The 22,901-nt window shown below is 39.8% G+C and overlaps 1 protein-coding gene across 2 annotated transcripts in view; it reads right to left on the minus strand.

Moving 5' to 3' along the window:
- The window catches only part of PAIP2B (poly(A) binding protein interacting protein 2B), a 29,405-nt gene extending 14,041 nt beyond the window's left edge, over positions 1-15,364 (minus strand). Inside the window, exon 1 of one of the 2 annotated variants that reach the window (XM_047069073.1) lies at positions 15,162-15,364. The gene's annotated coding sequence lies outside the window, so the exon portion shown is untranslated. The remainder of the gene's footprint in view (positions 1-15,161) is intronic. The other variant, XM_047069072.1, reaches the window with a different exon arrangement.
- Between the last annotated feature and the right edge of the window lie 7,537 nt (positions 15,365-22,901).

The following is a 22,901-nucleotide window of genomic DNA, read 5'->3' on the forward strand; positions in this document are numbered from 1 at the left end:
TAATTACCCTAATTCCTACATCAGCAGTTCCCAAACTGGTGAATGCTGTTTGCAAAAAACAAACAAACAAACAAACCAAAAATACAGCCAAGTAAATTCATTGCTCTGAGAAATCCTATTTAACTTTACTACCAAACATTTCCTTAATTAAATAATTGCCTTTATTATTAATTTATTACAATTTTAATCTAACACCTATTAACAACCCACAAATTTTTTGAAATAATACCTCAAGGATGCCTGTGATATTATCCAATTGGAAATGTCTAGAACAGACACAAAATGCACTCCATAAAGCATTTAAAGTCACTTCTAAGGTAGAATCAACAGACTTGCCTACAGTCAGTGGTAAGTTCTCTGAACCCCAGAGGTCTGCCTTCAAGTTCCACTTCCCCAGGTAAAGGCCATCAATTGTCCTCCCAGGATAACATCAAATGGTGGTCATTATAGGGACGCTGAATTCTCCATATCCAGCCAGCTCCGGATAGATATACACTATTATAAAGGCCTCTAAATGTCTTAGACTAATCTGATGATGCTTTAACTTGTCTTTTAAATGCACAGTAATATCAAAATACCAGTATGGAAACCTGAATACAATCTGTGCATAGTATCAGAAATGCCACTATAGAAACCTGAATATAATCTCTGCCTAAAGTCTCCCCTATTTCCACCCCCATTTTACATTTGATTATACATATACTCACGTAAGCATTATTCATTTGTTTGGGGAACAGTCTATTTATACCCTTAGACATTTTTGAGGGCAAGAATCAAGTCTTTACAGCTTCTAGCATGCCTCTGTGTGCCCATCAGGTCCTCAATAAATAATTTATTGACTCATTTTCAGAATGCTATATTCTAAATCTCATTTCCTAGGAAGGAGACCCATGTGCTTAGGGGCTACGATCTGTGGTTGAGCATTCTTCATTGAGTATTAACAGATATTGCCCACAGCCAGTGACAACATAACTCAGGAATCTGTTTTTGACAGGTTAAATTACTCTTGAGGGGGAAAAAAATCCCTACTTCTATTCTAGGAAATATTTTTATATGCTCTTGTTTACTATTTTAGCGTTTAATAACAGCAGGTGGTTATAATAGTCTTCTCAAGAGCTGTAGGCTAGGCATAAAAGCTTGCCATCATGCAATTATCTAAATTGGAAGAAATTCATACCATGGATTCTCAACAAATATCACCAAAAGGGACCACATGCTCATTTTATCTGATATATTTTTGGAAAAAAAAAATTGTCTGCTACAACAAAGTGGGAAGAAAGGAGACAACCACTCTAAATACATACATAATGAGGTTGAGAAAACTGTATTCACTAGAAGTCTTTTCAGGAAAGGTACCATTTTGGGTAGAGAAATTCCTTGAAAATTAATTTAAGGTAGAAGGACAGTTCTTGAAGCCTGCTTCAGATTCATGTTTCCCTCTCTCTCTCTGCCCCTCCCTGGCTCTCTCTCTCCACCCCCCTCTCAAAAATAAATAAACATTTAAAAAAAGCTTAGGAGCTGATGGATTTTTTGGTGTGGAAAGCACTGAAGAGACAGAATTTGACATCTATATTGTAAAGGCAGAGTAGAAATTAGTTGTGAATTGGGAAAGTACTTGAACAAGTTTTCCCAGACGTCTAAGGGAATAAAAGGGCACCACAGGACAATCAAGTTACAAGGAGGAAACAAGTAATCCATCCAAATACAAGGGGAAAAGACAAGAATAAAATAACAGCTGTTCTAAGTACTTCACTAATGTTCTCTCTTTAATGTTCACAACAATCCTATGAGATAGGTGCTGATATTATCCCTGCTTTTCAGATAAATTCCCCACCATTCAGAAATTAAACACCTTGCCTAAGGGATAATATAGTCAGGGCCAGAATCGGGGCTTAAGTTCAGGTCTTCCTATTCCCAAGGTTCACGCTCTTAGCTACTTCCTTAATACTCTTGCACTTCCCACTTTAGCTCCAGAATGCTTATGATATTAAACTCTGATTTTCCTCAAATATTGCTAATGGGAGTAGGGAAACCAGGCTGAAGAAAAATGCTATTTAACAAAAGGACTAGGTCTTTGGAAGGAAAATATGAACAAAGTAATGCTGGTGTAATAAATTATGTTCTCTACCATAAACATACAAAGCTCCACTTAATCTGAAGCTTGCCAGCCCTTTTAGGATGAGAAAGCAGACTCCCAAACACGTATATAATTCCTTATGCACAATTCCAAAATCCAAAAAGTTCTAGAAGCTAAAAATTTTCCATATGCTTTATGTCAAAACTCAGATGACATTAAGACTTGAACTGATGTGAAGCTATACATAGCCTACATTTATCCCACTTAGTGTGAATACTCCTGTTTTGCTCAGAAATACTAATGTGTGTGACTAAGGGTGCTGCAATAGATCACGGGGGCATTACGTAACACACAGAGAAAGCATCTCTCTAAAATTTGAAAAATTCTGAATTCTGAAACTCATCTAGCCAAAAGTTTTTGATCCTCTATGGATTTGTATTCCAAAGTATCTTAAAAACAATTTCCAAGAATGATTAGATCAGAGGTGCTTAGTCTTCAGGATCTCATAGGCCAGTAAATTTTAAAAAATATTTTGAAGATGACATAGAATTGCAATTTTTTTTAACTAAGGATGGTAAAAATATCCTTAGCATCATTTTATAAAAGGATATTTTCAACACCAAAGAACACAGGAAGGCCTTAATTCAATGCAAAAGACAATTCTTTAAATTGAATAAATTTAACTTTATGACAAACACTATGCGGTCCTAATTTTTCTTATTTCACCACAGTCGGATGGAAATTTACTGGAGACCAACACTGTTCTGGTCAGAGGCATAGAGTTCAGCTGGCGACAAAAAAATCACTTCAGGAAATTATTAAAAATGTAGTCCCTCAGGCTCCATCGCAGGAGAAGGTCTAGGGGTGAGCCACATTTATACTGAATTTTAGAAAACTTGTGGGTGGTCTCTGATGTCTCTGGTGTCTCTGACCAGCTTCAGAACCACTGGTCTAGTCTATAGGATCTAGGTCTACCTTTCTTTTCCTCACCCCACTTCTTTTCTGAGGGAATAAGGGGAACAAAACAGAAATGTTTCCAAATAGGGAGTCTGCCGAACCCACTGTTTGTAATACCAGTTATTCCTCCATAGTCAATGCTGGACCAGCTGGTCAACTTGCAAACTGAGGCTGTTAGCAGTGGAACAACAGAAATTAGGTAGTAGACAAGCAAGAAAAGCCTGCTGAAGCAAAACTCTGTGAAAAGGTGTGGCTTCCAGAGTTTCTTTCTCTTCAACTCAAAGATTCAGTGATGCCTAAGTTCAGCACAGGTACATTTGTCTTTGCTGAAAAAAAATAATTAAAAAAATATATGTGTGTATGAATATGTATTTATACATGTATGTGTGTGTGTGTGTGTGTGTGTGTGTGTGTGTGTATCTACCTATTCCTTCATAGCTGTCTTCTCTGTCCAGCTGTCGCTCCAGGTCTATGATTTTGACTTTCATTTTTCCTTAGGGGGGTTACAAAAATTAGTAATATTACATCAAACAACATAATGACAAATAACAAAAACAACTGAAAATCCACGGCATGCTTGATGTTTTATGCAGCAGGCTATATTCTCCAACATTCCAATAAGATAACAACTCATTCCAATAATTTCTTTTTTGGGGAAAAAAATTCTCTTATTCTCTTGTTACTATCTTTAAAAAATAGTAATATAGTAATAGTATAGTAATAGTAAGAATAAACATAGCTAACATCTTTAAAAACACACAAAACTTTCAATAAGCAATCAAAGTTCTGTCCCCGTTAAAAAAAATTAACAAGTAAGTAAGGCTAAATAGTAAATGATGAGGGACACAAAAATGACACATAAATAATTCTTATTCTCATGGGGTTAATCACTAAATCCTATTTGACCAGAATCCCTTATTCTCTAAGATTTGCAAATGAAACATCTCTCATTTGATGTTTGTCTAGGGCTTCAATCATGAAACAAGAATTATTTTATGTCCCTGTGTATGGCCGATTACCTGAATTCAACACTATGCTGGCAGCAAGAGGGGTGAATCTTTCAGGATTTGCTCCATAACCTATGTACTTCTTATACTCCCAAACCAAATTCAGCTTTCTTCTAGAGCTGGAATTCTAGTATTTAGTTAGCATACAGCAGTGGTTCCCAAAATATAGTCCCAGGCCCAACAGCGTCAGTAATACTTGGGAACTTGCTAGAAATGCAAATTCTCAGGCCCCACCTCAGACCTGCTGAATCAGAAACCCTGGATGGGACCCAGTGATCTGTGTTGAAATAAGCCCTCCAGGTAATTCTGAAGCAGGCTCAAGTTGTGAGAACCACTGCCGGTACAGCAAGTAAAAAAAAAAAAAAAAAAATGTGATTCCTCTGTTGGTCCAAAGCCAGGGGTACTATATATTCTATCTTGATATGAAATGAAGACATCCAACTAAAAGACATAATCTCCTCACAACTCCTACCCTCAACCCAACGTATTTTATTTTTGGGAGCTAAATAAAAAACCACACTGCAATCTGAGATTTAGTTGAAAATGTATACTTAATAAGCATCAGTTCCCATCCAGCTTGATTTCACACAATGCCACTTTTACATCTTCTTATATCTAAAGTTCCAAAAAAGAATTTTCATAATGTAAGCCTCAGACACTTCGAGAATTATGTAATAAAACATCATCTAGGTCTGAATATATCAAGCTTACTAGAGAAGAGAAGTGGAATTATTTGCTACATCTTAGAACTGTATTCAACAGGGAATTAAAGTTTAGGATTTTTCATCTTTATACTTCCAAGTTAACACAATTAAACCAGAACTCCCCATTCATTAAAAGATTCTAGCGAGGCAAAGTTTCACTGCATTACTTATTGCTTTCAGTGAGCATAAAGCAGAGCCCTGGGAGGCACATTTTGTATATCTGCAAGGCTGCAGAACTAAACAGTCACATCTGCTCGATACTAAAACAAAGGTCCCTGTAAACCCTCAGATGGTGAGTGTAATATTTCAGTATTAGCTGTGGTAATAAAAAGACACCAAGAACGCCACTATCAAACAAAAGCAATTACATACTGTTCTGTTTCTGTTTATACTAAAATCACTATGTTAAAACTTCACTTCCCCTAATATTGCATTTTAAAGAAGGGGGCAAGACCAGTCTGTAGTTCACAAAGCATCTACTTTCAAAAAGCAGATAATTTCCATGGAACTGTTTCAGAGCACAAATGAAGAAAGCCTTCTAATGATTAGTTTACAGGTAGCTCAACATATTAAACAGAACAAAAATAGCACAAAAGAAAAACCACAGATCGATTTCCATGCTATAACCATACACTTTTAAATAAAACATGAGTAAATAAAATCAAGCAAGTAATTAAAAAACAAAACAAAGCAAAACCAAACCCTGATCAAATAGGGTTCAGTCCAGAAATGCAAGGATAGTCTAAAATTAAGAAATATAAAAATGTATTTTTTCATATTAACAAGCAAAGGAAAAAAACTACATGAGCATCCCTATAGTTGTCAGAAATACACACACACACACACACACACACACACACACACACACACACACACACAATGATTCTACCGTAAAAAATGTTTCTATGCAATGCATAAAAACATTTGGGTAGCAAAATTACAGACCATTTTTCTTCATATTTTGTTTCCTAATTATTATAAAAAAGAATGCGGCTTCTTTTATATTAGGGAGGAATGTTTTTATTTATAAATATTTAAATCTCTTTCTTATTTTTCCTCATGTATGTGTGTCACACGTAGACTACGGGGCTTGAATTCCTGCCCCGTGAGGTTTAGCAGCCCACTTCTGGGATGTGCACTGGACAAAGCTGCCACTACCTTCATTATTTTTGAAGGTTCTCTAGTAGCAACACAGAAAAAACATAATTAGGTAAGCTAAAAAATAAGAAAAGTACGATTACAATTGAAAATCTTATGTATGCATTAAAAAACACTACAAGTGGGGCGCCTGGGTGGCGCGGTCGGTTAAGCGTCCGACTTCAGCCAGGTCACGATCTCGCGGTCCGTGGGTTCGAGCCCCGCGTCGGGCTCTGGGCTGATGGCTCAGAGCCTGGAGCCTGTTTCCGATTCTGTGTCTCCCTCTCTCTCTGCCCCTCCCCCATTCACGCTCTGTCTCTCTCTGTCCCAAAAATAAATGTTGAAAAAAAAAATTAAAAAAAAAAAAAAAAAACACTACAAGTGAACATGAAAAAGAAAGCAGCTACTTAAGCATGGGGTGACCACCTGGAAACATTGATTTCAGTTGTTTTATTGTGCTCCACGTATTTTTTAAATATACAAAATTGAGTAAAAGGAGAAAAAACAACCCTGCCAAACCGTTCTTGGGGCCACTCTTCCAATCTTTGCTACTATTGCTATGTATTCACCTGATATCCTCAGACTCTTCTTTCTCATAACTCCATTTCATTCACTCATTCTACTCAATTTTTTTAATGTTTATTTTTGAGAGAAAGAGCGTGAGTGGGGAAGGGCAGAGAGAAGGAGACACCGAATCCGAAGCAAGCTCCAGGGTCTGAGCTGTCAGCACAGGGCCTGATGCGGGGCTTGAACCCATGAACCATGAGATCATGACCTGAGCTGAAGTTGGATGCTTAACTGACTGAGCCACCCAAGTGTCCCTCTACTCATTTTTTTGAAAAGGTAACACAAACACGATTCAAAAAAATGTTTTTAATTTATTTTTTTTTAACGTTTATTTATTTTTGGGACAGAGAGAGACAGAGCATGAACGGGGGAGGGGCAGAGAGAGAGGGAGACACAGAATCGGAAACAGGCTCCAGGCTCTGAGCCATCAGCCCAGAGTCCGACGCGGGGCTCGAACTCACGGACCGCGAGATCGTGACCTGGCTGAAGTCAGACGCTTAACCGACTGCGCCACCCAGGCGCCCCAAAAAAATGTTTTAAATATACATAAAGGCATATGCCAAAATCCCATTTCCATTTGTATTTCTTCCATTGGTATCTTATACATCGTTTCAGATTTCTTTTTGCAATTATAAGCAAATATGAATGCATATTCTTACTCTACCCTTCTTTCTCAGCACAAAAAACAGCATTCTAAATACATGGTTGCATGCTGTGCCCCTTTTTTAAAAATCAAAATATATCTTAGAGCTCTTTTCCATCAGTACATAGTCTTCCCCATACTTTTCTACGACTGTATAATATTCCAGGGTTTTCATGTACCAGAGTTACTCAACTAGTTCCCTATTGACAAACACTGGAGTCATTTCTATTATGCTATTACAAACAATAATGCCAAGCATAACCACACACACACACACACACACACACACACACACCCCAAATTCATTTCTGAATTCCTTTGAGGAAGTTTATGAAATGGTTCAAGATATTAGATGATTACAAAGTCACACATTTACCAGACTGAGAAGTTAGCCCCTTTTCTAGTTCTCATTATATATAGCGTTATGTAGCAAAAGATGTAACAATTCTGTGAATCAAGCAATTGTACTCTTAGGGATTCATCTCATAAAAATAAAATGACTAAAACACGCATTTCTATAAAAAAATGATGAATGTGCACAAAAGGTATAAAATAAACCCATCAAAATGTGAACCACTGCCGTAGTATGGTGGATGTTCTTAAAATTTCTTTTAACGTTTATTTATTTTTGAGACAGAGAGAGACAGAGCATGAATGGGCGAGGGTCAGAGAGAGAGGGAGACACAGAATCCGAAACAGGCTCCAAGCTCTGAGCTGTCAGCACAGAGCCCAACACGGGGCTCGAACTCACAGACCTCAAGATCATGTCCTGAGCCAAAGTCAGACGCTTAACTGACTGAGCCACCCAGGTGCCCCAGTATGGTGGATCTTAGTATGAGTGCTCTATAGCTTCCCCCTTCTCCATTTTTGCCCATCAATGCTTTCTAATTTTTCAGAATTAATGTACTATTTCTGTAATATAAAATTAAAAACTAAAAAAATGTTAATTCAAATTAAGCTGGATACTTTGTTAGTCTGTCTTATATTTGTACAGTGCTTCAGAGTTTCTAAAGTACGCTTATGTGCATCATTTAATTCTTACACTAACCCTATGTATTTTCATTCTATCAAAACAGAAAAGGAGGCAACAGATGGTTAGGCAGTTGTGCTCAAGGTCATTCAAATAGAAACCTGGCAGAGACAAATTTCAAACCCAGATCTTCTGACTGCAAATTCAGTACACTATCAGAAACATTATTGCCATTTCCTTAATTTTAACAATAACTTGGAGTTAATTACATAATCAGAATTTGACAGATGAATTAAAATTACACAGTATAAGGCCTCAGCCCCTAAAGCTCATATAATCAGATCTTATTGAAGGGAGAACATTAGCATACAACTCCCAAAACTCCAGAGTTAGTATGCATATAAATAAATTACCTAACTGGCAAAATATACATCTAATATGGCCCAAAATGAATGCCTGATAAAAGTAACATCCTCTCACATTGGAAGATTCTTACTTTCAAGACACCCTTTGTCTTTGCCCTGCTCTAGTCTGGTCTCCACATACCTCATGGAAACATGAGGTATAAAATATGTGAATATAAAACATTTTTTTTAAGTTTGGGACTTACTGACCAAGATGACAATAAGTTGACTAGGATGTATTCTTTCTCCTCAATATCTCTCCTTCTTTCCTATAAAATTATACAGGTTGTTTTGCAATGCACATGGAGACGACTGATAAATCTTGGTTTGTTAAAGTACATTTTAATTCATCATTCCTCAAAATATGTCTCATATAATTCTGTTCCAAAAGATGATTAGATATGCTACAGAGGGGGGTGGAAAGGAAAGGCCATGGTTAAATACAATATACCCCTTTTGGAGATCCATAATTTACAGAGGACATTAATGTAATAAAGGCCCTAGAGAAGTCCTGCATCACAGAAACCTTTGTTTAATCCAGTTTAACAAAAAATTCTTCTACTACGGCATAACTATTCACATCTTTTGTTTAGAGAAACCGCTTGAATATAGTTATTAACTGTACACCCACAACAGATATGACAAACATGGATAGCTCTTAAATCTTTTTACCACAAAAATATTAATTCTTTAAAAAGTTTCTATGTTCAGTCTAGTGAACTCCTTCCTCTTCACCCACCAAAGCCTTGCTCAAATAGTATCTCACTTGAGAAATCTTCCCCAGTGCTCTCTATATTACTAACTACTCCTTTCTGCTGGTTTAGACAGCTTTTATTTATATCTCTATTATCTCACTTAACATGTGATAAATCAGTTCACCCATCTGTCTCCTTGATAGATGGTGAGCTTTTTGAGAATCAGTTTGTTTATATTTTCATCACTTTGAACAGTATGGGGCACATATGAACTTCATGATGGAAGTAAATAAAGTCACTATGGTAGAACAGTTTCCCAGAATTCAATTCTTATATTTCTAAGCTGTTAGTGATACCCTGCCAACAGCCCGAGAATACTATGCTCTCTCCCTAAAACTTGCATCCATTACTGAGCAACAGTGGTCATAGTAAACTCAGTTGTGACATGTCTTCTAGCCAAGCCCATTCAGTTTTTTCCTTAGGTGATCTTTGTTTGTTTATATCTCTAGGCCTTTGCACCTGCTGGTCCCTGCTGGTCATACAGTTTTATTCATCTGGAAAACATTCCTACTCACCCTTTAAGAATCAGTTTGAACAATACCTTCTTTGGGAAGCCTTCATATCCTCCCATCCTTTCAGGAAAAGTGGGGAATTCCTCAAGTCAAATATTTGTGCACCTATTACTATGTAAGATAAAGATGTGGACCCCACGTTCAAGAAGCTGACAGCCTAGTAAGGAAGACAGCCATATGAACAAATAACCACACTATAATAATATTAAATGCAATACCAAAAGGAAGATTTATGAAATATTCGACATGTGTTTACTTTGTTAGGTTCTTTATTAGACATTATCAATGATCACGTTAGATAGGTATTTGAATTAGACAGATGTCTACAAAGCTCTAAGGACTGCTATATTCTCAACTGTCTTCTGAAGAAACTGTCTCCAAGGGGTTCTTTTTATATATACTGAGGTCTGTGCAACAGATAATACATGAAAACACCCTACTTCTTGGGCCACAAGCACCTGGACTAGCACTCAGAGCCCTAACTAAGGACAATCTACAGGTTGAACCTGAGAGAGAGATCACCTAGGACATGGCTTGGCTCAAAATTCTGCCCAGAGGTGCCTGGGTGGCTCAGTCGGTTAAGAGTCCGACTTTGGCTCAGGTCATGATCTCACGGTTTGTGAGTTCGAGCCCTGAGTCAGGCTCTGTGCTGACAGATCAGAGCCTGGAGCCTGCTTCAGATTCTGTGTCTCCCTCTTTCTCTGCCCCTCCTATGCTCATGCTCTATCTCTCTCTGTCTCAAAAATAAATAAACATTAAAAAAATTAAAAAAAAATTCTACCCAATAGGGGTCCTCTATTTTAGGTGACAAACCAATACAATCAGTTTCTCTCTTGGAAAATACAAATGTTGGGTGAGCAAAGTAAAAGAAGGAAGGTCTCCAGAGCTCAAATCCTATTCTAAATACTGCTCAGTTACTATTTTTTAAAGCTTTGAAAGCAGTAGGGCCAAGGGACAATATGGCTGCTGAGATGACTTCCCATTTAAATTTATAGTAAACCCTCATCATCAAAGGTAACATGTGGGGGCACCTGGGTGGCTCAGCTGGTTTAGCGTTCAACTCTTGACCAGCTCAGGTAAAGATCTCACGGTTCATGAGTTCAAGCCCCACATCAGGCCTTCCGCTGACAACGCGGAGCCTGCTTAGGATTCTCTCTAAGTATGTGCTTCTTCCTTTTAACTGACAAGGGCCTAACACATCATATCACCACTTCTGAAATTAGGAAACAGGCTTAAGAGTTCTACAACTTGACCAAAGTCACTCAGTTGGTAGTTGGCAGAACCAGAAATCAAAGACCAAATCAGCCTGAACCTTCTAGAAAATCCTGCCAGTTACATGGGTAAATGGCCTCAAAATCAACTAATGACAAGTACAAGTTGACACAGGTTAATGGAGGGAGACTTAAGTCTTTTTTTTTTTTAATGTTTATTTATTTTTGAGAGAGAGACAGAGACAGAGACAGACTGCGAGTGGCAGAGAGGCGGAAAGAGAGGGAGACACAGAATCTGAAGCAGGCTCCAGGCTCTGAGCTGTCAGCACAGAGCCCAATGCAGGGCTCAAACTCACGAACTGTGAGATTGTGACCTGAGCTGAAATTGGATGCTTAACTGACTGAGCCACCCAGGTGCCCCTACAGAGAGAGACTTAAAAGGAAGAGTTTATGCACAGAGTAGAACAGAAATGTTCTGTAAGTCAATATGCTGGGGGATGTCAGGTGGTCAAGTTAATTTGTCATTCCAACCTGGACCTCTTCCCTGAGCTGTTAGGTGTCTATCTCTTTTACTCAAATATAATATCAGTAAGGGCAACAGCTTAATCTCTTTGTTCACCAAAGTATAAAAAAAGCCTAGCTTATAGTAAGTGCTTAATAAATATTTGTTGAATAAATGAATAAGTGAACAAATTATCAGAGAAAAGGAACATTCTACAGTGGACTGCAAGAAGGGTTATCAAGAAACAGACTCCATGGGAATGCAAGCTGGTACAGCCACTCTGGAAAACAGTATGGAGGTTCCTCAAAAAACTAAAAATAGAACTACCCTACGACCCAGCAATTGCACTACTAGGTATTTATCCAAGGGATACAGGTGTGCTGTTTCAAAGAGACACATGCACCGCCATGTTTATAGCAGCACTATCAACAATAGCCAAAGTATGGAAAGAGCCCAAATGTCCATTGATGGATGAATGGATAAAGAAGATGTGGTATATATATACAATGGAGTATTACTCGGCAATCAAAAAGAAGGAAATCTTGCCATTTGCAACTATGTGGATGGAACTGGAGGGTATTATGCTAAGTGAAATTAGAGAAAGACAAAAATCATATGACTTCACTCATATGAGGACTTTAAGAGAGAAAACAGAGGAACATAAGGGAAGGGAAACAAAAATAATAGAAAAACAGGGAGGGGGGCAAAACAGAAGAGACTCATAAATACGGAGAACAAATTGAGGGTTACTGGAGGGGTTGTGGGGGGGGTGGGCTAAATGGGTAAGGGGCATTAAGGAATCTACTCCTGAAATCATTGTTGCACTATATGCTAACTAATTTGGATGTAAATTTTAAAAAATAAAAAATTAAATTAAAAAAAAAAAAAAAGAAACAGACTCCAGAGGTCATTTACAAGTGGAGTTGATCCTCATTTTTTATGGATCCTGTATTTTTGAATTATCCCACTTGCTAAAATTTCTTTGTAACCACGAAATCAATACTCACAGTGCTTTCCTGGCCATCCACAGACATGCACAAAGTGCAAAAGTTTTGAGTCAGCCCTCAAACACACTCCCAGCTAAGGTGGAACTAGGGAGTGCTCTGCATTTGTATTTCCATGTGTCGCAGAGATGACTAAAGGACACAGATGGTAGGGGGCAGTGCAGTGTACTGCAAGAGGTTCTGGCTCTGAGTCCAACCAGACAGGGTTTGAATTCTAACTCTGGCACCTGTTAGAGGGTGGCCTCAGGCAAGTCACTTAATACTTCTGAACCTCATTTCCTCTCTTGTAAAATACAGAAAATATAATTTAACTGTATTTAGGATCTAAGATTATAATCCATGTAAGATGTATATATGTACATATTTTCCCTAGGAGCAGTGGTTCAGTATTTGCCAATTTAGCGTTCTAGGTGGCTTTATACACCAAAATTACTGCAAATAGTGAAAATCAAAGGTATTTATTTATAATAAAATAACCAAAAGATACAGCAAACAATTATTTGGATGGAGTGCAGGCCAGTGTCAGGCTTCAAGAGATTTTGCAATAGAACCTCACTAGGCATATGAGGTGTGGAAGAGGCTTTCAAGGAGCGAGAACAGCACCTACAGACAGAGACCCAAGTGTGTAAGATAAACAGGTTGGTTTAGGAAAGGCACATCAGAAAGTCTAGAGCAGGCGATGAGGCCAGAACACCGGATCACAGTGCTCCTCTGTGTCCTACATATACCCTGCACTGCAGAACCTCTCCCTCTGCATTTAATTCTTGGTTTACAGGTGTCTCTTCCATTAAACTGTGAGCTCTTTAAAGACAAAATCTCTAGGAAGAAAGCATAGTTATAAGCCTTTAAAGTTGCAAACGAGTATTTACTAAGCACAAATACACCTGAAAAGACTGCAAAATATAACTTCGGTTTTCAGTCGCAGCCTATATCAATGCATAATAGTAACCAACCCATCAATCTGCAGTTTTTCCAGGACTTTTCTTTGATGAATGCTGCTAATAATTCTGTAATTAATACTTTTTATTGTTCTCAATACCTGGGCATTTGTTAGAAAAGCTTTAAAATCTTCCCCTTTTCATGTGATTTATTAACAGGGCTCAAACATATGGTCTATTAGACAACACAATGCTGCCTCCTCAGAGTGAAGATTCCCTTTAAATCACTCTATGACTTATTTCTCTGTATACAAGGTACAGTCTTACCCCAGTAAAATACAAGGAGATATATATATATATATATATATATATATATAGTTTTCCTTATTTGTAATATATATATATGTTACAAATAAGGAAAACAATAAGAATTTTTCAAAAACTTGCAAAAAACAATGTACATATTAAACTAACTGCTTACATTTCACCTCTGTGAACTAAGAAAAACAATTCCAATTTATGTGAAGACTCTCTCTCATACACACATAGCCTAAGGGGCCCATCACGCTTATTCCAATACTTCAATCTCCTCAAAACAAAACTCTTACTGTCCAATATGTAAATTGATATTTTCAAAACTCTAAAGTGACAAGTTACTTTTTCCCCATAAATTTCTTGGCATAATTTTATTTAGGCACAACGCAGTTTGCACTATTATCTTGAAACATATGGCTAGAACCAATATCATTAAAACACAAACTGATATACTATGAATGTAAATACAAATACTCTGTGACTGGGGAATAGAGAATATTGTTTTTAAACAGATTCAATGCCATATTATCCATAGTCTGGTTGTGATCAATCCCACTGAGCCACACAGCTAAAACATGTTGCATATTTTATGATAAATGAGGATGGACAGGCCCTTACACTGCAAACTCTCTGCCACTCCAGTTAAGCCAAAGTATAATGCAAACTGCCTACTTAAAATAATAATAAGACATTTTCAATTTCTTGTGGCCAGGAAACCCTTCTCGCCTGCATTTCCAGAAACTATCATCAGGACTGTCCTGGGACAAAGATTCCAGAGAGGATATTATGATCGAATGCCATTTTAAGGAAGGCAAGAACAGTTTACCGTTAACAAAACTGATTAAAATTCCCAATCTTGCAAAGCTCCCTGTACTATGTATCCTGCGTCTCTTGCATTCACCTTCCAGCTGCTTGGAAGGAGCAAGTGGAAAATGTTAGTTTCCATGAGAGATGTAGATGAAATTCAGGTGGTGGAAGGGGTAAAGGCTCACTCGCAGAACGGAAGCAAGAGACAAGTGGCCAAGGTTCCTAACTCAAATAAGGTATTAAGAACGAAAGCTGGGGTAAAGCGGGAGGTGGAAGGAGTGGAAGAAACACAGATAACGCACCCAGGCCCGCGAATGGGGGAGGGGTGAAAATGTGCAACTCCTCCCCGTACCCGCCTGGGGAGGGGACCAGGGGATGCAGCACTGGTCACTTTCCCTCGCGGTGTTGCGCTGGGGTAGTGAGGGGACTCGCTTCAGTCCGAAGGAGGCTGAGGAGGCTCAGGGAAGTTGAGGGGCGGGGGAGGAATAGCGTGCCTGTGCGGGGAGAAAGGGACTAAGGACCCTCTAACGACCGCAAGGGGCAGAGGGTAACCCCCACGGACGCCCCTTCCTTGCGTATGGCCGCGACGTGGGACCGGCCGTCTTACCCTCCCCACAGGAGCTCGGACGGGCGCGTGTCGCCCCTCGCAGCCCGGACGGCTGCGGAAAGGGAGGCGCAGGGCGCCCCCAGAGCCAGGAGAACGGCGCTTACCGCGGGTCCCCTCCCCGGCAGCCCGGGTGCCCGAGCCCACCTGGGCTGACCAGAAGCCCTTCCTCCAGACCGTACTCCGTCACTCCTCCGAGAGCCTCAGCCGTCGCCGCAGAGGTCGCCGTCGCCAAAACAGTCTTGGCCTCCAGTACCAAAGCGTGAGCGAGCCACAGCACGGGAAAAGCGCCGCTGCCACTCGCCAGGTTATCTCTTACAGCACACTGGCTATTTACTCCGCCCCCGAACCCAAGCCATTGGTTGCTGGGCACCGCCCCATTCGCCTATTGGACTGAAGATGATGCCGCTCATTCACCTAGAAGGGCATGTGTGGTGCTTATTGGTCTAAATGTGAAGCAGTTCCCGCCCACTCTCTCAGAAGTTCCAGCTTCCGATTGGTATGAACATCTGTCTTTTTGCTCCCTTCGTTCTTTCTCTCAGGGTGGAGCGCCTCCTTTCGGGAGACACCGGCTCTGATTGGCTGAAAGGATGCTACGTTAGTCCTGGATAGGCATTGGGCCAAGGGTGCGTCCGGCCCCCACGTGGGGGAGGAGCCCAAGGCTCAGCACAGCTGGGTTTGTTTACACAGGCTCTTGTTCGCGCTTCCTTCTATTGGCTGAACCAGCGGCCCCTCCCACCGGGTTGAGCCATTCAATCTAGCAAGGAGGGGCAAGGGGCGGGCCTCAGTGGGATTTTCCCAACTGTTCATTACCAAGGGAGGAGCTTTGAGCTAGGTTGGGTTAGAAGCTGGCGCCGCGCTTCGCCGTCGGGAAGTTGGGGAGTTGGACTCTTTGAAAGGGCTGGAAGGGAGCAGGGACTCTCTCACATTTCTAGAAACAAACCTAAATTCTGGAGTGCTTTTAAAAAAATAAAACCGTTTTTCCCACTTAAATTAGGACGTCCCATTTTTGCTTGCTAAGGACTTTGAATTTTATCCTTCGGGAAGCGGGGATTTCTTTATACATCTTTGTCTCTTCCCACCTCTCATGCTAACTATATACGTAACACAAAGTAGAGGCTTAGTAAGTGATTACACAATGAGTAATAAATGATAAAAATGAAAAGGAAACTTAAGTAAGATTAAATAGCATAATAGTTAAATGTGTTAAACATACATTTAATATAAACAATGTAATAAAGTTAATACATAAATAAATTCATTCAACAAATATTATTGAGCATATGCTATAATGTTCCAGGCTCTGATCTAGGCTGTGGTATATGATATGAATAGGACAATGAAAATGCACCATGGTGCTTATTCTCTAGTGGAGGAGATTGACAATAAACAAGTAACCAATAAATAATAGAATGCCATGTTGTGATTAAGTGCTACAAAGAAAAATAAAGCAAAGGTTAAAGAATGGTTGAAGAAATGGCTATTTTAGGTAGAATGGTCAGTTTAAGAGCTGTTTGAGGAAATAGCATTGCACAGGAATGTGAATAATGTGAGGAGTGGGATGGAGGCTGGTAAGCAGGGCCACTACATTGCACAACACCATCATACTGCTTCATGTATTTCCAACTTGTGTTTGTAGGTATAGATAATTTTAGGATCATCTGCTCTGGTTTAAATTTGATTTGGTTAAATAATGTAAGTGGATCCTACAAGAAATACTTACCTTCTTTAGGAAAAAAATCTGACTCCAAAATAACTTCCCCACCCTCCACTGCTTCTTTTCCTAAGGTGACCCTCAGGTGTTTCGTGACAGTGGTACCTACATGATCTCAAAGCTTTGAAAAACAGGGTCCTCAAGTCCATATGGTGTTCTTGCATAATCAGAAATACTCTTCAAGGATGAAGATATACTACAGGATAGCAATGGGATCTGAGGAAGTGTTGGTAGACTCCTGTTGTTTCCCTCCCTACCACTGACACTGCTCATAACTTTATGACTGGGTATAACCAACGATAAAGAGAAAACCTTAAAAGTAGAGAAAAAAGGTACTTTGCATACAGAGGTGGGGAGGATAAGAATTACAGCAGACTTCCTATCAGAAATTATGGAGGTCAAAAGACAATGAAGGAGGGAGGTAGCCAGGTGGATATCTGATAATGGCTTGCAGAATAAATAGGCATCCAAAGTGAGAGAGAGTAGACAATAATCAATCATAAAGTTATAGGGGATGGTGTCAGTTGGAGAGAGGAAAACAAAAGGAGTCCACCAGTCCTTCCTGCACATTCCATTTCTGTCATGGTGATAAATCATCCTTGAAGAGTATCTCTTTTACTTTTACCGTGGTAAAAAACACATAACATGAAATTTACCATTTTCACCATTTTTAAGTATACAGTTCATTACAATTCATAAGCACATTCATTGTTGTGCAGACATCACCACTATCCATCTCCAGAATGTTTTTGTCATCACAAACTGAAATTCTGTACCCAGTAAATAATAACTCCCTATGTCCCCCTCTTCTGTTCTCTGGAAATCACCATTCTACTTTGTGTGTCTGTGAATTTGACTATTATAAGTACCTCACATAAGCAGAATCATAGTATTTGTGCTTTTAGGTCTGGCTTATTTCATTAGCCATGATGTCTTTAGGTTCATCCATGTTGTAGCATATATCAGAATTTCACTCGCTTTTAAAGCTGACTAGTATTTTGTTGCATATACATTAAATCTTTTGTTTATCTGTTAATCCATCAATGAAATTTGACTTTTGTGAATAATGCTGCTATGAACATTGGTGTACAAGTATCAGTTCTAGTCCCTGCTTTCGATTCTTTTGGGTATATAGCTAGAAGCAAAACTGTTGGATCATATTGTAGTTCTACATTTAATTTTTTGAGGAACTTCCATGTTTTCCACAGCAGCTGTACTATTTTACCAACAGTACACAAGGATTCCAATTTCTCCACATCCTCACCAACACTTGTTATTTTCTTAAGTCATATATATATATATATACACTCATTAGAATAGATATTACATATATATCTATATTACATATGGATATATATATGTAATATGGATATATATGTAATATCTATTCTATAATAGATTCTATAATATAATATCTATAGTATAGATATAATATAGATATATATGTAATATCTATTCTAATGAGTGTGAAGTGGTATCTTGTTGTGGTTTTGGTTTGCATTGTCTTAATTATTGGTGATGTTGAGCATCTTTTCAGACTCTTTGAAGAAATGTCTACACAAGTCCTTTGTACATTTTTTAATACTGTAGGCAGTAGCATAATCAAACTAATTCCCCATATTTCAAAGCAGAAAAGTGATGGACAAAATAGTCTAAAACTTAAAAAATTCTAAGAATAAACATATAACCAAATTTTTAACATATGAGAATAATATAAAAGAAATAAGTACATACACACATACATACAAAATCAGTAAAAATGTTGGAAAATGTTGCTGCAAGGGCCAAGGAGGAGACTGGTGATTTTTATTAAGAGCTTGTTTTTTGTTGTTTTCTTTTGTAAGCCAGATAGGGGCACCTGGGTGGCTTAGTCAGTTAAGCATCCAACTTCATCTCAGGTCATGATCTCGCCATTCCTGAGTTTGAGCCCTGCATCAGGCTCTGTGCTGACAGTTCAGAGCCTGGAGCCTGCTTCAGACTCTGTGTCTCCCTCTCTCTCTGCTCTTCCCCTGCTCACACTCTATCTCTCCCTCTCTCAAAAGTAAATAAACATTAAGAAAATTTAGTAAAAAAAAAATAATAAGCCAGATAAAACCAAATGATTTTGTAAAACATGTGCAGGCATATCTTTAAAGACATGTAATTAGAAAACCCTAAGGTGTGAATGTGGGACCCTGTTGATGGAGTTTCTATTTGTAGCATTCTCCCTGCTGGTCTTTACTCTCATGTTCCCCAGCTCCCTGACCTTGTCTCAGGATCTTATTACTTGTCTCTGGCTCCTTGCATGATGACTGGATTGGCTAAGTTCCTCAGTGTTGGCACCCGTCCTTGGACATGGCTTTGGTATTTGTCCTCCAGCTGCAAGTCTGGGACTCTGGGTGTCTAAACCTCTCCTGTCAGAAGGGGGCCAGATAAGGACTAAAGCCAGATTAGTCAGATTAGGCTTCGGTGGGTTCCAGGCATAGTATGTGGGCAGAGCACCTCTTTCCCATGTTTATGTGGCCTGGAGCCAGAAAGCAGAGAGCAGAATCAGAGGCAAAAGCGGAGATCATACACCAGGAAGTTCATCCTAGGGGCAATGGCCCCTGGATAGTAGGGGCCAGGTTGTAGAGCCAACGTGGAATGAGTGAACATGGGTGAAGGAATGGAAGTCTTCCAATAACAAGGAGTGACAGAGAGACTAGAGTGAGCCTTGAGTAAGTGTGACAAGCAAATGGGCCCTAACAAGTGGGTCCTGACTGATGAACACATTGGCTATGAAGGTACAGACAGGGGCTAATATGGAAAATGACAGGTAAGAGCTTGGGTCAGAAACACATGAGTAAGCACTGGGAGGATGCATCAAATCCTCAGGATTCCCAGGCATCTCCTGACTTCAGGGTGGAAGTCACATGTAGTGGCAATGAGCAGGATGTCAATTTTTATTCTGTACTTTGTAGACCATATTCAGGGCTAGTTAAATCTAGTCAAGAAGCATGGTGACAAGGCAAAAGCCTGAGCACATGCTCCTTGAACTTCAGGAAAGAGTGTTTACCTGGCAGTTTTGGCTGTCTGGAGTGTATGAGATTGAAAACTCAAAACACTAAAAGAGGCAGCCTGCCTGGTATGAACAAAACTTTCCTGCATGTGGCAGCTGCTACAGGCTGTGATGGGATAGGTGCCCCACCCTCAGATGTGGAGTCCCTAAACAACAGTGCCCGAAAGCTGATTTTAGGCTGGAATTCCCATTCCCTGGGATGGTATTTGACCTTCACTGGGGTCACCTTCCATGAGAAAGGGGCACAGGGTTAAGGTACCAGACCTGATGTCCCTCTGGAATAGAGTTGCCTGTATAACTTTGTTATAAGAGACTATAAGATTCCAGACTGGCTCAGATAAAGTTAGAGTGGAGATAAACAAAGACTACAGCCTCTGTATTATAAAGCAACTTCCATGGACCTAACAAATCACCTTGCCTTCTCAATGAATCAATTGTGGTGCTTTCAGAACATGAATGGAGTAAATGAGCATTTGTACTATCCAATGCCTCCAGATATGATGATGAGCTATGTTGAGGCTGTGGTAATCATGGTAGGAGTTCTTTACAAAGGTCAGTGGGGTCTCACTGGGGAACTGATGTTGTGGTTAATGAGAAGAGCTTCAGGCTAGAAGGGGAATGCAGCTGCTTGGCAAGAACTCAGGCTGGGCACATGTTCATCTGAACACTTGTACTAGGGAGAGGGGGGTGATAATAGGGCAGCTCCTCAGCCTCTCTGTAGGTGGTATACATCTGAAATATCTGGCATTGAAGTGGCAGAGGAGCTGAAGCTCCAGGGGGCCCAAGCCATGCTGGTGGGTGGCAGGCACGAGTCCTTCAAGGGATGCTTTGGTTGTCGGCCCTCAGTCTGGAGAAGCCAAGGAACAGCTTGGGCAGCTGGGACTAAAAGAAGTGGCTCTGGGCATTTTGCTCCCAAGAACAGCTAGAATGAAGTGGTCCTCGGGGTCAGTGCCCTTCCCTCCATTTCAACCTCAGGAACATTGCTTCCTTTCTTCTTTCCAACACTTAAAGAAGAGTTGGGTCTAGTTAACTGCAAGTCTTTGTTTTCCTGAGTCAAGTATGCAAGTGGTATGTGATCACCTACTGTCTTTCTCCATGCCTCTCCACACAGTGTGTAACTTTTCCTTTAAAGAAACATTGAACAAATATTCTTTTTTTTAAAAAATTTTTTTAACGTTTATTTATTTTTGAGACAGAGAGAGACAGGGCATGAACAGGGGAGGGTCAGAGAGAAGGAGACACAGAATCCAAAACAGGCTCCAGGCTCCGAGCTGTCAGCACAGAGCCTGATGCGGGACTCGAACTCACAGACTGCAAGATCGTGACCTGAGCCGAAGTCGGCCGCTCAACCAACTGAGCCACCCAGGCGCCCCTGAACAAATATTCTTTAAGTTTATTTATTTTGAGAGAGAGAGAGAGAGAGAAAGAGAGTGCACCATCATGGGAGGGGCAGAGAGAGAGAGACAGAGGGAGAGAGAGAGAGAATCCCAAGCAGGCTGCACGCTGTCAGCACAGAGCCAGGGTGGGGCTCGAACCCATGAACTGTGAGATCACAACCTGAGCTGAAATCAAGAGTCAGACACTTAACCGATTGAGCCACCCAGGCACCCCTAAACAAATACTCTTTAAGCATTGATTTAATGGAGCATCAAATAATTAGCTTCCTTGGGCACCTGGGCGTCCTGAACTGGCCCTTCTCCACCTACCCTAAAAAGGAAGACTCTATGAATGTACAGCTGAAATGCAGAAAAACTCTTCTTTTAGTTGAGGTCTGGAGAACGACACCAAACCTGTAGTTCAATGAAGCATCGATCTGAAGATGCCAGATGGAGAAACAGGAGCAGAAATGAAGCCATCGAAGTGTGTTCGGCCACAGCAAAGAGAGGGCAAGATAAATTTCCAGGTCTTTAGAATCCCTAAATGCTAAATGCAAAAATGTCCCATTTCCCTAGATGAGGACCCCAGTAGATGTCCAAGGCATAGCTTGCCCAATGTTGGCACCGGTTTGGTCAAATAGGGTATAACAACTGAAGGAAAGAGATCCAGAGGAGGGTCCAAAAACTGTCCAGGAGACAACTGAGGCCAAGACTGCAGAGGCCAGTGGTGTCAGGTTGGAAGGGTAACAAAAAGTAGGTAAAACTAAAAAGTTGGGAGCCAGCTGAAAGAAAGTGAAAAACAAAGGCAAAAAAGGGGAAAAGGGTCTAGCCAGGGCTTGTAAAAAGGGCTGAGATACCCAAAATTTCTTTGTGTTAGGTTATAACCTAACACATGATAGGAAGGGATATTAGGCAATTAAAAATGTAAGTGATACCAACAGTAGTTATTTAATGGTAATGGTGATTTCAGTGATCTTTTAAGTAACAAGCTAAAACAGCTATAAAATATATTTGGAACAGATAGGAAAATATAAATGTGTACTGGATATTATCACAAGGGAATTATTGTTCATTTTGTTGGTCTAATGGTATTATGGTTAATAAGGAGAATATTCTTAACTTTTTACAGCTACAACATAAAATATGTAAGGATGAACTATCATAACCGACATAAACTTTGAAATGGTTTAGTAATACACACGTATATACACAAAGATAAAGTCAATATGACAAAATGTTACCCAGTTTTGGATCCAAGTAATGAGTATATGGCTGTTTGGTGTACCATTCTTTCTAATTCTTTCTTATTTTGTTTGTTTAAATATCTTTCTTTAAAAAAATTTTTTTGAAGTTTATTTATTTTGACGGAGAGAGAGAATGAGGGGGGTAAAGGCAGAGAGAGAGGGGAGAGAGAGAATCCCAAGCAGTCTCCATGCTGTCAACACAGAGTCCAGTGGGAGCCTCCAACCCATGAACCATGAGATCATAACCTACCGAGATCATAACCTGAGTCGAAATCAAGAGTTGGATGCCTAACCAACTGAGCCACCCAGGTGCCCTTTAGCTTTTTTTATTTTTATTTTTATTAAGAAAAATATTTAGGGGCTGTGCACTGACAACATGGAACCTGCTTGGGATTCTCTCTCTCTCTCTCTCTCTCTCTCTCTCTCTGCCCCTCCCCTGCTCATGCTCCTTTCAAAATAAACTTGAAAAAAAATTA

This window comes from Lynx rufus, unplaced genomic scaffold (assembly GCF_022079265.1).
Source record: "Lynx rufus isolate CCGP_SWC_20201006 ecotype Redwood Valley unplaced genomic scaffold, mLynRuf1.p SCAF_8, whole genome shotgun sequence".
Taxonomy (NCBI): domain Eukaryota; kingdom Metazoa; phylum Chordata; class Mammalia; order Carnivora; family Felidae; genus Lynx; species Lynx rufus.